The sequence below is a fragment of the Aquarana catesbeiana genome, linkage group LG03 (genome assembly GCF_042186555.1).
Source record: "Aquarana catesbeiana isolate 2022-GZ linkage group LG03, ASM4218655v1, whole genome shotgun sequence".
NCBI lineage: Eukaryota > Metazoa > Chordata > Amphibia > Anura > Ranidae > Aquarana > Aquarana catesbeiana.
Window position 1 is genome coordinate 628,374,248 of NC_133326.1, and position 13,669 is coordinate 628,387,916.

General features: G+C 45.4%; 1 protein-coding gene across 1 annotated transcript in view; it reads left to right on the forward strand.

Annotated features, from left to right (window-relative positions):
• Window positions 1–1,893: 1,893 nt before the first annotated feature.
• PRR36 (proline rich 36) overlaps window positions 1,894–13,669 on the forward strand; it is a 44,595-nt gene continuing 32,819 nt past the window's right edge. The window contains exon 1 of the mRNA XM_073622436.1: window positions 1,894–2,037. The gene's annotated coding sequence lies outside the window, so the exon portion shown is untranslated. The remainder of the gene's footprint in view (window positions 2,038–13,669) is intronic.

The following is a 13,669-nucleotide window of genomic DNA, read 5'->3' on the forward strand; positions in this document are numbered from 1 at the left end:
CCGCCATTCCTCAAGCGTGACATGTTAGGTATCTATATACACGGCATAACATCATCTTTCACATTTTACAAAAAAACTGGGGTATATATTTTGTGTTTTTTTTTTGTTAATCTTTTCAACAAAAAAAAAAAAAGGCTTTTGAAAAACCGCTGCGCAAATACCAAATAGCAACAATTGCCGTTTTATTCCCTAGGGTCTCTGCTAAAATGTATACTGTTTGGGGGTTAGAAGGAATTTTCTAGCAAAAATACTTATTTAGGCCGGGTTCACATATGTGCGAATTGGATGGGGGTCCCCTCCTATTCGATTCGCAATGAGAGGCGAATGTGACCGGCTCTCAATGGAGGTTCACAAAAGTCCGGGGTGGTCGCAGGGCAGATTGCAAAAGGGTCTTGTGCATGTTTTGGGTCCGGTTCAGGTGCAAAATCAGGCAAAAATTAGGACCTGAATCGCACTTGAACCAGTGAACAGACACGCTTCGGAACCCCCCCGGGCATGAACCCGCGGCCGCACATATGTAAACCTGGCCTTAACCTCTTCCTGTCCGCGCTATAGCCGAAAGACAGCTGCAGCGTGGACCTACTTTGCCGGGAGGGCGTCCATAGACTTCCTGCCGTGCTCGAGCGGCCTGCGCAGGGTGTGTGCGGCTTGCTCTGTGATCGGCGAGTCAATGAGACTCGGCTGATCACAGATCGGAGTAAGAAGTCGATCCCGACCCCTTACCACGTGATCAGCTGTCAGCCAATGACAGCTGATCATGTGATGTAAACAGAGCCGATCACTGGCGGCTGTGAGAGGGACATCAGTCCCGATCGTGGAGAGCCTCTGCAGAGGCTTCTGTGCCCACCTGTGCCACCTACCAGTGCACAATAGTGCCGCCTACCAGTGCCCACCAGCGCCACCTACCAGTGCCCACAGTAACACCCATCAGTGCCCACAGTGCCACCTATAAATGTCACCAATCAGTGCCTCATCACCAGTGCTGCCTATCAATACCACATTACCTATCAGTGCCCACAGTGCCACCTATAAATGTCACCAATCAGTGCCTCATCACCAGTGCTGCCCATCAGTGCCACCTACCAGTGCCCATCAGTGCCACCCATCAGTGCCATCTTATCAGTGCCCATCAGTGTCACCTTATCTGTGCCTATCAGTACAGCCTCATCAGCGAATATCAATGAAGGAGAAAAATTACCCGTTTGCAAAATTTTATAACAAACTATAAAACATGTTTTTTTTTTCAAAAAATTCTGTCTTTTTTTGTTTGTTTAGCAAAAAATAAAAACCCAAGTGGTGATTAAATACCACCAAATAAAAGCTCCATTTGTGTGAAAAAATGATAAAAATGTCATTTGAGTACAGTGTAGCATGACCGCGCAATTGTCATTCAAAGTGTGACAGCGCTGAAAGTTGGTCTGGGCAGGTGGGCAGGAGGGGGGTTTAAGTGCCCTGTAACAAAAAGTGCCAGGAAAAGCCTGGTCTTCAAGTGGCTTTAAGGATTACAGTGGTGCCTAGGGTTCGGCTTGAACTTGGTAACCAGTCCTACCAATCCGACACCTGCCATGCAACCGGTCGCTATGGGCTGGGAAGACTCTTCTGCCCCAGTCTTCATACACGGGCCCCTGTGTGTGGTGAAATTAGCCCCCTCTCTGTGCTGTACACAGTGTGCCAGGGAGGCAGCTCCGGCTGCTGCTGGTCCTTTCAATGAGTGCACAGTGTATTGTTGTGTAGTTGGAGGGAGTTCTATTGATCTGCTCTGCCGTCTACTTGTGACGGATAATAGAAAGCGTTAATCTTCCCCTGGGAGGGTATGAATATTCACATCAACCCTTAGCCTGGGGAGTGAGGAGGAGAGGGAGGAGGAGGAGGAGGAGGGGGGGGAGAGCTAGTTTCCAAATGCTCTGTGTTCTCTCCTCCTATTGGTGGCTTCCTCCTCCCTGGTACCCTGTCCCCATCCATCTCCTCTTCTTCCCCTGACACTTGTCTGTGTGCGAGGAGAGAGGAGGGACGCAGGGAGTGAAGAGCTACGAGGAGGTGAGTGCCGAGGTTTACCATTGTCTCATCTACCTGTCTGTAATATTATCCTGCATTATGTCTCCGGCTCTGTGGATGAATGCCAGGATCTCCTCGCACATCCCGGCCTTGCGTCAGTAATTCTAGAGGATAATAGCGGCGTGTTTGGCGTATTTCTGTAGGAAGCTTCGCACCAGTCTTTGTGCCACAACCAAATGCAACCGATCAGCGTTCCGACTGCTCCAGACCGACAAAACATGTAATGTTGGGAAAAGTACGAGGGTCCGCTGCCCCCAAGTCCAGAATCGGGTCCCCCACCCCCACCCCCCTTTGGAAGATCGGGCGCTGAACGCCAGCAGGGGCTCATCCCATGCCCCACTTGTTCTGGAAAGGCGTGATCTGGTTGGATATGGGTTACCGCTCTTGGCATACCTCATTGCCCAGCTTTATCAAACCCCCAATGAGGGTTCCTTCAACCGAGCAGGAGAAGAGCGCAAAGTGCGCAAACCCATAAATCATCGTTTTATAGCTGTCAGAACACCCAAGGAGGACTGCTGATTGGTTGCTGGGGGGGATATGTGTTAGGATACAAGGCAGGATGTGTTCTTCTAATGTGTGATAGAAGTGCTTGTCTGGAGGACCTCTGTCCCAGTGCATTGTGCTGCCATTGGGGAGGGGGGGAAGGGCGCTCCTTTTCAAATGCTAACTACCCCAAATCTGAATGGGAAAGCTTCTGATGGACGCTTGTGACTCTGGCTGCCATTTCTGGGGAGAGTTGATTAAATTCATATTGTACATTGATACAAAGATGCGTGTGATGAGCTTGTATATTTTAAAACAAATTTCTCTGTATTAAGCTGTATTTAACCACTTCAGCCCCTTCCTGACCAGGCTATTTTTTGAGATACGGCACTGTGTCACTTTAACTGACAATTGCGCGGTTGTGCGATCTTGTACCCAAACAAATTGATTTCTTTTGTTTTCCCACAAATAGAGCTTTCTTTTGGTGGTATTTGATCACCTCTGCGGTTTTTATTTTTGCGCTATAAACAAAAAAAGAGCGTCAATTTTGAAAAAAAAATATATTTTTTACTTTTTGTTATAATAATTATATCCCCAAAAAATGTAAAAAAAAACTAATTTCTTCCTCAGTTTAGGCCAATATGTATTCTTCTGCATATTTGTGGTAAAAAAAAATCCCAGTATATTGATTGGTTTGCGCAAAATTGATCACGTCTACAAAATAGTGGATAGATTTATGACATTTTTTTTTTAATTACTAATAATGGAGGTAATCTGCGATTTTTTTAGCGGGACTGCAACATTACGGCGGACAAATCTGACACTTTTGAAACTTTTTTGGGACCAGTGACATTTATACAGTGATCAGTGCTATAAAAATGCACTGATTACTGTGTAAATGACACTGGCAGGGAAGGGGTTAACACTAGGGGGCGATCAAAGGGTTAAATGTGGGAGGTGTTTCTAACTGTAGGGGGAGGGGACTGACAGGGAGTACAGAGATCGCTGTTCCTAATTTCTAGGAAAAGACAATCTCGCTCTACTCCCTTGACAGAACGGGGATCTGTTTGTTTGTGGCATGATCGCGGGTGAACCGTGGACATCGAGTCCGCCGGACCCGCTGATTGGCTCCCCCACTAGTGAATGGGCAGGCACGTGCGCCCACAGATCGCCACGTACGCACTTGACGTACAATGACGGTTATTCGCACAGGAGAGCCAACCTGCCGCAGTACAATTGCGGCGGCTGGTCGTTAAGTAGTTAAGGCCGTAATAAACCCAAAACCATAAATATAATATATTGCATTGCAACGTGATAATCCCCTCCCAACTTCTCCCCCTTCTAGTAATATATTTTGCAGCTTACCAATCATTAGATGTGGTGGCTGCATTCGTTTTTTGTTAGGCTTTTTCTCTCTCTGTTTTCACCTGGTCATCTGGCCTGTAAAACACCTCCTGTACTAGCGCGCCTCCACGCTAGATGAAGTTTTTTTTGTTTTTTGTGGGAGGGGGGTAAAGATTTTACATGTGTAGCACTGACCCCCGAAGGAGGTCACCATATCAGAGACTTAGAGTCTATACTGGGACTTGCGCCCATCAATGGACGCACCAGTCACTTAGTTCTTTTTTTCTTCAATGCTTTAATGCAGGGATATGCAATTAGCGGACTTCCAGCTGTTGCAGAACTACAAGTCCCATGAGGCATAGCAAGACTCTGACAGCCACAAGCATGACACCCAGAGGCATGATGGAACTTGTAGTTTTGCAACAGCTGGAGATCCGCTAATTGCATATCCCTGCTTTAATGAAAAGAACTTGAAGGAAGTAGCAGTAAAGAGGTTGAAGGGGAGTTGCAGATACCTTTTTCTCTCTTTTAACAGATCACTTACAGACTCTTCAGAATAGAGGACAAAACACCGCTTTCTCTCTATAAATCTTGCATGGCTGGGTAGATCTCTACCACAGATCTAGCAACCTGCAAGATGTCTGGATAAGCCTCTCTCACAGACGTAGCAGCCAGCGTACGCCTGGATAAGTCTCTCTCAGAAACTTAGCAGCCAGACAGTTAGTTACCTTGATTGAATTATAGAGCAGCTTCTTCACAGTACCAGAACCTTTAAGCCGACCTGGCAGTACTGTGAGGGTAGGTTGGAGATAGGTGCATCCTCCAAGTAAGTCACAAGGCCATTCTGAGGGACCAGCCTTCATCCTGGCTTTCTCCAGCAAGGGTCCTCCCCTGGATCTCCTCTGCGGTAGTAGGCCCCAGACAGGCTTCTGGGCCTGCTGGCACAGCTGCAGTGACGTATCCCTCCAGCCTGGAGGGCCACAAGGTAAGAACTCCCTAAGCACATGGCATCTGTCACATAAATACTCTCTCCCAGAACGCACAGCCGGAACCTCCTACTGGGCTGTTTCTGAAAAAAGAATATTCATTACAGTTTCACCAAGTTGTTATTCGCACACTGCCCTGTGGTACCAGTGACACCTACTGGCAACAGTGGGAACTGCACAACCAAGTCAATTCCAGAACAGATCCAGTAAACTATATACATTCAATCTGAGTTGGTTACAGCTCAGCCAAAAACTAAATTTACATACGAGCGCCTGGTCAACAGGAGCAGGGCGCTACACATGAATACATTTTAAAAAAGCTTATCATTGTAAGCACCCCTGTCAGTGGTAAATGGTTTGTCTCAACACTTTAAACTGCTGCATTTGCGATCTCCTCTGGAAACAGCCAGCACTCCAAGAGATTGTTAACCTGGAACTCCGGATATGTTAGAAAGGAAAGAAGACCATATAGTGTAGTATAAATATACCGTATAAATGTAGTATATATACTGTATAAATCTACAAAGAATACAACATCCGTGTGTATAGTGCCACTTCAAGAGAGAAACCGTAACCACCAATCACTAGCCTCCGTCCACATGCAACGCGCACTCACCACCGCAAATGCTGGCAGGTGACTGTGCAGCAACAGAACTTGTGTGGATGGGAACACAGGTATCAGTACAGAACATCTTTAATCACCTTTAAAATCCTTTGAAATCCTCCAGGGGGCAACACTCCAGTTAAAATCCGTAACACGCCACAGACCAGGGGTAGGCAACCTGGGGCCCTCCAGCTGTTGTAGGCTATCATGCCTTTGGGAGTAATTGTAACTGCCAGCCTTGCAATGCCTCATGGGAAATGTAGTTCCACAACAGCCGGAGGGCCCCAGGTTGCCTACCCCTGCCATAGATAAATAAAAAGGTGACATAGTGTAGTATTTATTGTACGGCGGATGTAAGCAGATAAAACAGCATATCAACATGTAAAAAGAGCCTTCAGCACTCACATCTAACGCCGCCACCCGGGCTTCCAGTGTGGTGGCGTCACGTGTCAAGCTCCACCCAACGCGTTTCACACTTTTTCGCACTGCTTTGTTTGGATTAACGCCTGAAGCAATGTGCTGTTACCCAGAGCAGCCAATCAGTGATTCGTTTTCTTTTCAATCGGCTTTCGGGGGCTGCTGCCGCCATCTCAGCCAGTCCCCTATTGCGCATGCGCGAAGTGGGCTGCGCTTTGTGAATGGCCTGGTGGCGGGGAAGGAGGAGGGGGGCCGAACTTCCGGCTGAGTTCGCAGCGGCGAAGTCAGCCGGAAGTGGAAGCGGGTACCTGTCAAAACCAGGTACCGCCCCCCCTACCCTGAAAAAATGCCAAATGTGGCAGCGGAGGGGGGGGATAAGAGCTTCCCCTTTTAGGAGGAGCTCCACTCCAATTTTCAAATATCTTGGCCATCCCTCTGGACCCCGCTGCATATAGTGGCCTTGGTGCCTTGTACTGCTGGCATAGCGGTCTTTACACTGTACATCATAGTACACAGCCCCAGAGTGAGTATATATCTTAAAGCGGAACTAAACCCTCCTATAGTTTTCAGCCAAGGAAGCTGCCATCTTGGCCTTTATTTAATTTGCAATTGCCATGATGCTGCGCATGTGATCCGTTATGACACCAGTCACTGGATGGTTTGACAGTTTGGTTGAGAGCACAACCAATATGACAGCTAGTATTTCCGGCATGCCGGGAATGTTAACTGTTTTTGAAACTATTAAATTGATGGGTTTACTTCCACTTTAACTGCCATGGTGCTGCACATGTGATCAGGTATGACATCAGCTATTTGATAATTGGACAGTTTGGTTGAGAGCACAACCAATGTGACAGTTGGCATCTCTTGCATGCCAGGAATGTAACTGTTTTTTTAAAACTTTTCAAATCTGTGGGTTTAGTTCCTCTTTAATGTACTCATTGGTCAGCACAGCAACGTAATTCTGATGACCAATGAGAAGCATATCTAAGGCTCCTTCCTTCAGTAAGGTGTCTCAGAAGAAAGAAGTACTTTTTATTGATCAGCATGGTCACATGGTTGCGCTGATCATTGAACGCTTACCATTTTGAGCATTATGATGGATATTAATTCCGGGGGGTTGTATATTGTGGTGTACAGTCCACCAATAGCATGGGCCACCATGGGTGCTACGTGCAGCAGGGTCCAGAATATTTGGAATTCACCTTTTCATTTTTTGTGTACCCTTTAACCACAAACGCCCAGAGATGGAGAGAAGAGTGAAAAAAAAAAACCTGTGTATTTTGAGGTTTTGGCTGCCTCCTCTAATCCTGCTTCTCTAGGCAGTGGCCCGTAAAGTCCACATACATACTTTATCCATACATACTGGATATTTTTAAAGCAAGCATAAAAATAACACAAACCAAAACATATAGACAGGTTATAGGGATTATTGTAAAATTTCCCAGCATGCTGGGAAATTTGTGATTATAGGCAACAAAGTCACATTGGCGGTATACAACCCACACCATATAATGATGCATACTCCTACTATTACAGAGCTGTCTACCTCCACAACGTGTTGCTGTGACCCTGTGAAACATATATGAGCTTTGGGCACATGCACACTTCCCTACCTCCTACAACACAGGGTTTGGTGAATGGCCAGTATATGGCTTAAAGCAGAAGTCACGTCATCTTTAAAAAAAAAAAAAAAAAAAAAAAAAACAGAATGAAGAAACTCTATCCTTTTTTACATCATATCTGCTTCTCTCTACCTGTCAGCATTTATTTGTGTACACTGAGCCGTGCGTACGAGGCCCAGTGTGTAATCTTGGCATAGATCTGTACCAGGTGTAGAAGACTCTGAACCCCAGCTGGCTGGCAGCTGGCAGCCCAGATCTCGTGCTATCAGTTTACAGTTGTTGTCATGTACAACCCTGACTTTATTGCCAGCACACAAACCCTGATGAAGGAGGAGTTTTGAGCCCTGAAATGTGTTGGAATTTTGTTAATATAAATTCTTACTGGACTGAATCTAGCTTTGTGGCACTCTCATCCTTCTAATGCTCTGAAGACATCGAACCTCGAAGAAGATGGAAGATAGAAGAGCTGGTGACAGTATGGGCCAGTGGCGGCCCATCCATTAGGGGCGCCCAGGCGCCACCCCCTCTATCCTCGCCACCCCTATATTAATAATGGATAGATTCATGCATAGCATGAATCTATCCATGGCCGCCGCGGCCACCCCCTATTCAGGCATCCGGCCTCTTTTAGGATGCCTGGCACCTGAATTACAGAGGCGGGTTGTTTTTTTGAAGCACCTGATTAGAGTCATAGGCTCTAATAGGCTTCAAAATAGGGTGGCTCGTGGCACAGAGCATTGCCCCACTAGCCCACTGAAGTGTTACTACGGTGAATTAATATTTGCTGTTGTAACACTGATCCTCAATCCGGCCAATCAGAAGTGGGTGTGAGACCTGTTTTCTGATTGGCCAAAAAGAGAAGACTCCAGATTGGCCACCAAGAAACGGGAAACCCCTGCCACCGTGGAGACCAGGGGAACAATGTCATGATGAAGCCCCAAGGTGCACATGGAATACGTTGCACTGAATGGCTCAGTATATATGAGTGCTAAGCACTGCTGCATATCTGACCATGTGCTAGTAATATTTTGTTCAAAATGTTTTATCTTAAGAATATTTATTCAATTTTCTAATCATTAGTGGGGTCAAATCAATGTTTGTATTTGACTATAGTGACAAGAAAATTCGAAAGAGCCAGATGGAAAATGTTTGTAGGTGGTTTTCATACGAGAAAGCCAAGTCATTCCAGTATTCAACACAACATTTTGAAGTACCTCTAAATACCAGCTTGTTCCTGCAGGGAAAATCAATTTAAATATCTTTTTTTTTTTTCTTTATAAATGTCAGTTTTGCTGCAGCATGTTCTATACAGATGCGCCACTTTACAGGCAGACTAAGGGGACCCCCAGGCACTATATTTAAAAGAATTTTTCATTTTTATTGTTTCACTTTATGCATCATTAAAATCACTGCTCCTTTACGCTGGGTTCACACTGGAACACGCAGCGGCTCGTAGCAGGAGTCCGCTGCGTCTCCATTTACCGTTTCAGGTCTGATTTCAGCCTGAATTTTGGGCTGAATTCGGACCTGAAATGGACCAAAACATGCACAGGAGTCCTGTGCAATTTGCTCCGGAGCCGCTGCAGAGTTGTGTGAACCGGCTCCATAGAGAGCCAGGCACAATCTCCTGCTATGCGAACTGGATACGGGGAAACCCGCATCCAATTTACATAAATGTGAAACCATCTTTTTTAAAAGTTTGTTTTGCATTGATACATGTCCCGTGGGGCAGTACCCGGCCCCCCATACCCTTTCTATGGCTAATAACTTGAATATAAGTCTTCAAAATGGGGACTTTTGATTTTTCACATTCAGGTCCCATAGACTTCAGTGGGGTTCATGGTACGGGTCCGAACTTTTGCGATGTTCGAGAGTTCTAGGGCAAACTGAACCGGGGGGTGTTTGGCCCATCTCTACTTCACAGCGATGGCACAACCTCCTGTTGTGATCGTCGGGCATTACTGCCAAATGTGACCCATTCATGATAATAGAGCCACAATTTTTCGTGTGGCATTTAGGGGGTTAAAACAGGTGGTGAGAAGGCAACATATTGCCTCCTCACCTCCTGTCAAATGTCTCTAAAACCAATCCAATTTCTTCCTATCACATATGTAAATGAACCCTAAAGCAAGCCCCAACTGCCCTTTTTAGCTGCGGGTACTTAACAGAAGCAGTGCGGCAGGTACAGCCGGGTGTTAACATTTACCTGCAGTACAAATCCTTGACAGGCTGAGAGGCTCTGCAGCTGTCTGCATGTAGTCGCATATAGAGCGATTACCTGCAGTTAGGCTCAGTTCACACCAGTGCCATGCGGGAACCTTGTGAATCCACTGCAGGTTCTCGCATCGCACCTGACTCACAAGGCAGTTCACACTGCGCTATGCGAACTTCAGGAGTGTCAATAGAAAGTTAATGACACCCCCAAATCAGTTTGCATATCGCAGTGTGAACTGTCAGTTCAGACATGAATCGGATCACATGGGATCCGATTCTGGTGCAGACCAAAAAAAGGGTCCTGTACGAGTTTGGTCCGAATGCGATGCAAATTCAGCCATACTATGTGTATGGCTGAAATCGCATCGCACAGACATCGCATGTGATTTGCACTGCAGTGTAGTGAGAATCACATGCAATATCGCACAGCGCACTGGTGTGAACCGGGACTTAGGGACAGATGAGTGTCCCTGGAGACAAACAGTCTATGTACATAACTGATCATTTGTATCTAGCCATATACAGTATCTCACAAAAGTGAGTACACCCCTCACATTTTTGTAAATATTTTATTATATCTTTTCATGTGACAACACTGAAGAAATGACACTTTGCTACAATGTAAAGTAGTGAGTGTACAGCTTGCATAACAGTGGAAATTTGCTGTCCCCTCAAAATAACTCAACACACAGCCATTAATGTCTAAACTGCTGGCAACAAAAGTGAGTACACCCCTAAGTGAAAATGTCCAAATTGGGCCCAAAGTTTCAATATTTTGTGTGACCACCATTATTTTCCAGCACTGCCTTAACCCTCTTGGGCATGAAGTTCACCAGAGCTTCACAGGTTTCCACTGGAGTCCTCTTCCACTCCTCCATGATGACATCACAGAGCTGGATGTTAGAGACCTTGCACTCTTCCACCTTCCATTTGAGAATGCCTCACAGATGTTCAATAGGGTTTAGGTCTGGAGACATGCTTGGCCAGTCCATCACCTTTACCCTCAGCTTCTTTAGCAAGGCAGTGGTCATCTTTGAGGTGTATTTGGGGTCGTTATCATGTTGGAATACTGCCCTGTGGCCCAGTCTCTGAAGGGAGGGGATCATGATCTGCTTCAGTATGTCACAGTACATTTTGGCATTCATGGTTCTCATAATGAACTGTAGCTCCCCGGTGCTGGCAGCACTCATGCAGCCCCAGACCATGACACTCCCACCACCATGCTTGACTGACAAGGCAAGACACACTTGTCTTTGTACTCCTCACCTGGTTACCACCACACACGCTTGACACCATCTGAACCAAATAAGTTTATCTTGGTCTCATCAAACCACAGGACATGGTTCCAGTAATCCATGTCCTTAGTCTGCTTGTCTTCAGCAAACTGTTTGTGGGTTTTCTTGTGCAACATCTTTAGAAGAGGCTTCCTTCTGGGATGACAGCCATGCAGACCAGATTGATACAGTGTGCGGCGTATGGTCTGAGCACTGACAGGCTGACCCCCCACCCCTTCAACTTCTGCAACAATGCTGGCAGCACTCATACGTCTATTTCCCAAAGACAACCTCTGGATATGATGCTGAGCACGTGCACTCAACTTCTTTGATCGATCACGGCGCGGCCTGTTGTGAGTGGAACCTGTCCTGTTAAACCGCTGTATGGTCTTGGCCACCGTACTGCAGCTCAGTTTCAGGGTCTTGGCAATCTTCTTATAGCCTAGGCCATCTTTATGTAGAGCAAAAATTCTTTTTTTCAGTTCCTCGGATTTCTTTGCCATGAGGTACCATGTTGAACTTCCAGTGACCAGTATGAGAGAGTGAGAGTGATAACACCAAATTTAACACACCTGCTCCCCATTCACAGCTGAGACCTTGTAACGAGTCACATGACACCAGGGAGGGAAAAATGGCTAATTGGGCCCAATTTGGACATTTTCACTTAGGGGTGTACTCACTTTTGTTGCCAGCGGTTTAGACATTAATGGCTGTGTGTTGAGTTATTTTGAGGGGACAGCAAATTTACACTGTTATACAAGCTGTACACTCACTACTTTACATTGTAGCAAAGTGTCATTTCTTCAGTGTTGTCACATGAAAAATAGAATAAAATATTTACAAAAATGTGAGGGGTGTACTGACTTTTGTGAGATACTGTATAGTTGTTCCTTGATTACTTGGGAACAGCTATGGACAGTGTCAGCCTGTCATTGATCTGTACAGGAGAACTGTCTGCAGCTGAATGTAAATTCCTTGGCTGAACCCGCTGCAGAAACATGCTGATCTGGGCAATGTATAAATAATAAATGAATGCTGCTCTATCACCAATAGTTTATCTGTGAGTTATAACCACTGTCTGTGAAATGATGTTGTTTGTGTTTTCAGCAATCATCAAATAATCAGAAAAAAAACTATCAATGACTCATGAACAATAAAAGTCCATTGAATTGTGAATGTGGGAGTCCAATACAACTTGTAATATACACTCACCGGCCACTTTATTAGGTACACCTTCCTAGTACCGGGTTGGACCCCCTTTTGTCTTCAGAACTGTCTTATTTCTCCATGGCACAGATTCAACAAGGTGTTGGAAACATTCCTCAAAAATTTTGGTCTATATTGACATGATGGCATCACACAGTTGCTGCAGATTTGTCAGCTGCACATCCATGATGCAAATCTCCCGTTCCACCACATCCCAAAGGTGCTCTATTGGATGAGATCTGGTGACTGTGGAGGCCATTGGAGTACAGTGACCTCATTGTCATGTTCAAGGAACCAGTGGTGAGATGATTTGAGCTTTGTGACATGGTGCATTATCCTTCTGGAAGGAGCCATCAGAAGATGGGTACACTGTAGTCATAAAGGGATGGACATGATCAGCAACAATACTCAGGTAGACCATGGTATTTAAATGATGATCAACTGGTACTAAGGGGCCCAAGTAAATATCTCCCACATCCCCCACGTGAAAATCCCAGTAGGTCCGCAGTTTTTGAAATATTCAGACCAGCCCATCTGGCAACAACAACCATGCCATGTTCAAAGTCACTTAAATCCCCTTTCTTCCCCATTCTGATGCTCGGTTTGAACTTCAGCAAGTCGTCTTCACCACATCTAGATGTCTAAATGCATTGAGTTTCTGCCATGTGATTGGCTGATTAGCAATTTGTGGTACCAAGCAACTGAACATGTGTACCTAATAATGTGGCCGGTGTGTATATCACTCCTAGGTAAGTGCTGCAAAAATGTGCAAGTAGAAAACACCTCCACCACAGTGAATCACTTTTGGGCAAACTCTCACCTCACTGTATTGACCCCCAAGACAAAGGTCAGTATGTACTCAAACACTAAACAGACGGACTCCTTTCCTGCAAGGACTCTCAGTGTCTCAGGTGGGTGGATGGATAGATGATACAAGACAATGAGAACCTGTATAGTGCTCACTGTTATTTTATTTAAAAAAGCATAAAAATAAAAAAGCCAATCACATGTATTATGTCCAAACATGAGCCTATACAGCTTTAAAAAGTTCCCATCTGCAACCTTTTATGCTTTTGTATGCTTTTTTAAAAAATAAAATAACAGTGAGCACTATATAGGTTCTCATTGTCTTCTAACATATAAATACACACTGAATTGTCCATCCACCCACCTGGGCTGCTGACATTCTCCAAGAGCCAAAGTCCTTGCTGATTAGGAAGGAAAGGAGTCCATTTATTTGCTGACCTTTGTCTTGGGGGTCAATACAGTGAGGTGAGAATTTGCCCAAAAGTGATTCACTGTGGTGGAGTTGTTTTCTACTTGCACATTTTTGCAGCACTTACCTAGGAGTAATATATATATATTTAACCACTTCAATACAGGGCACTTTCCCCCCTTCCTGCCCAGGCCAATTTTAAGCTCTCAGCACTGTTGCATTGTAAATGACAATTGCGCGGTCAT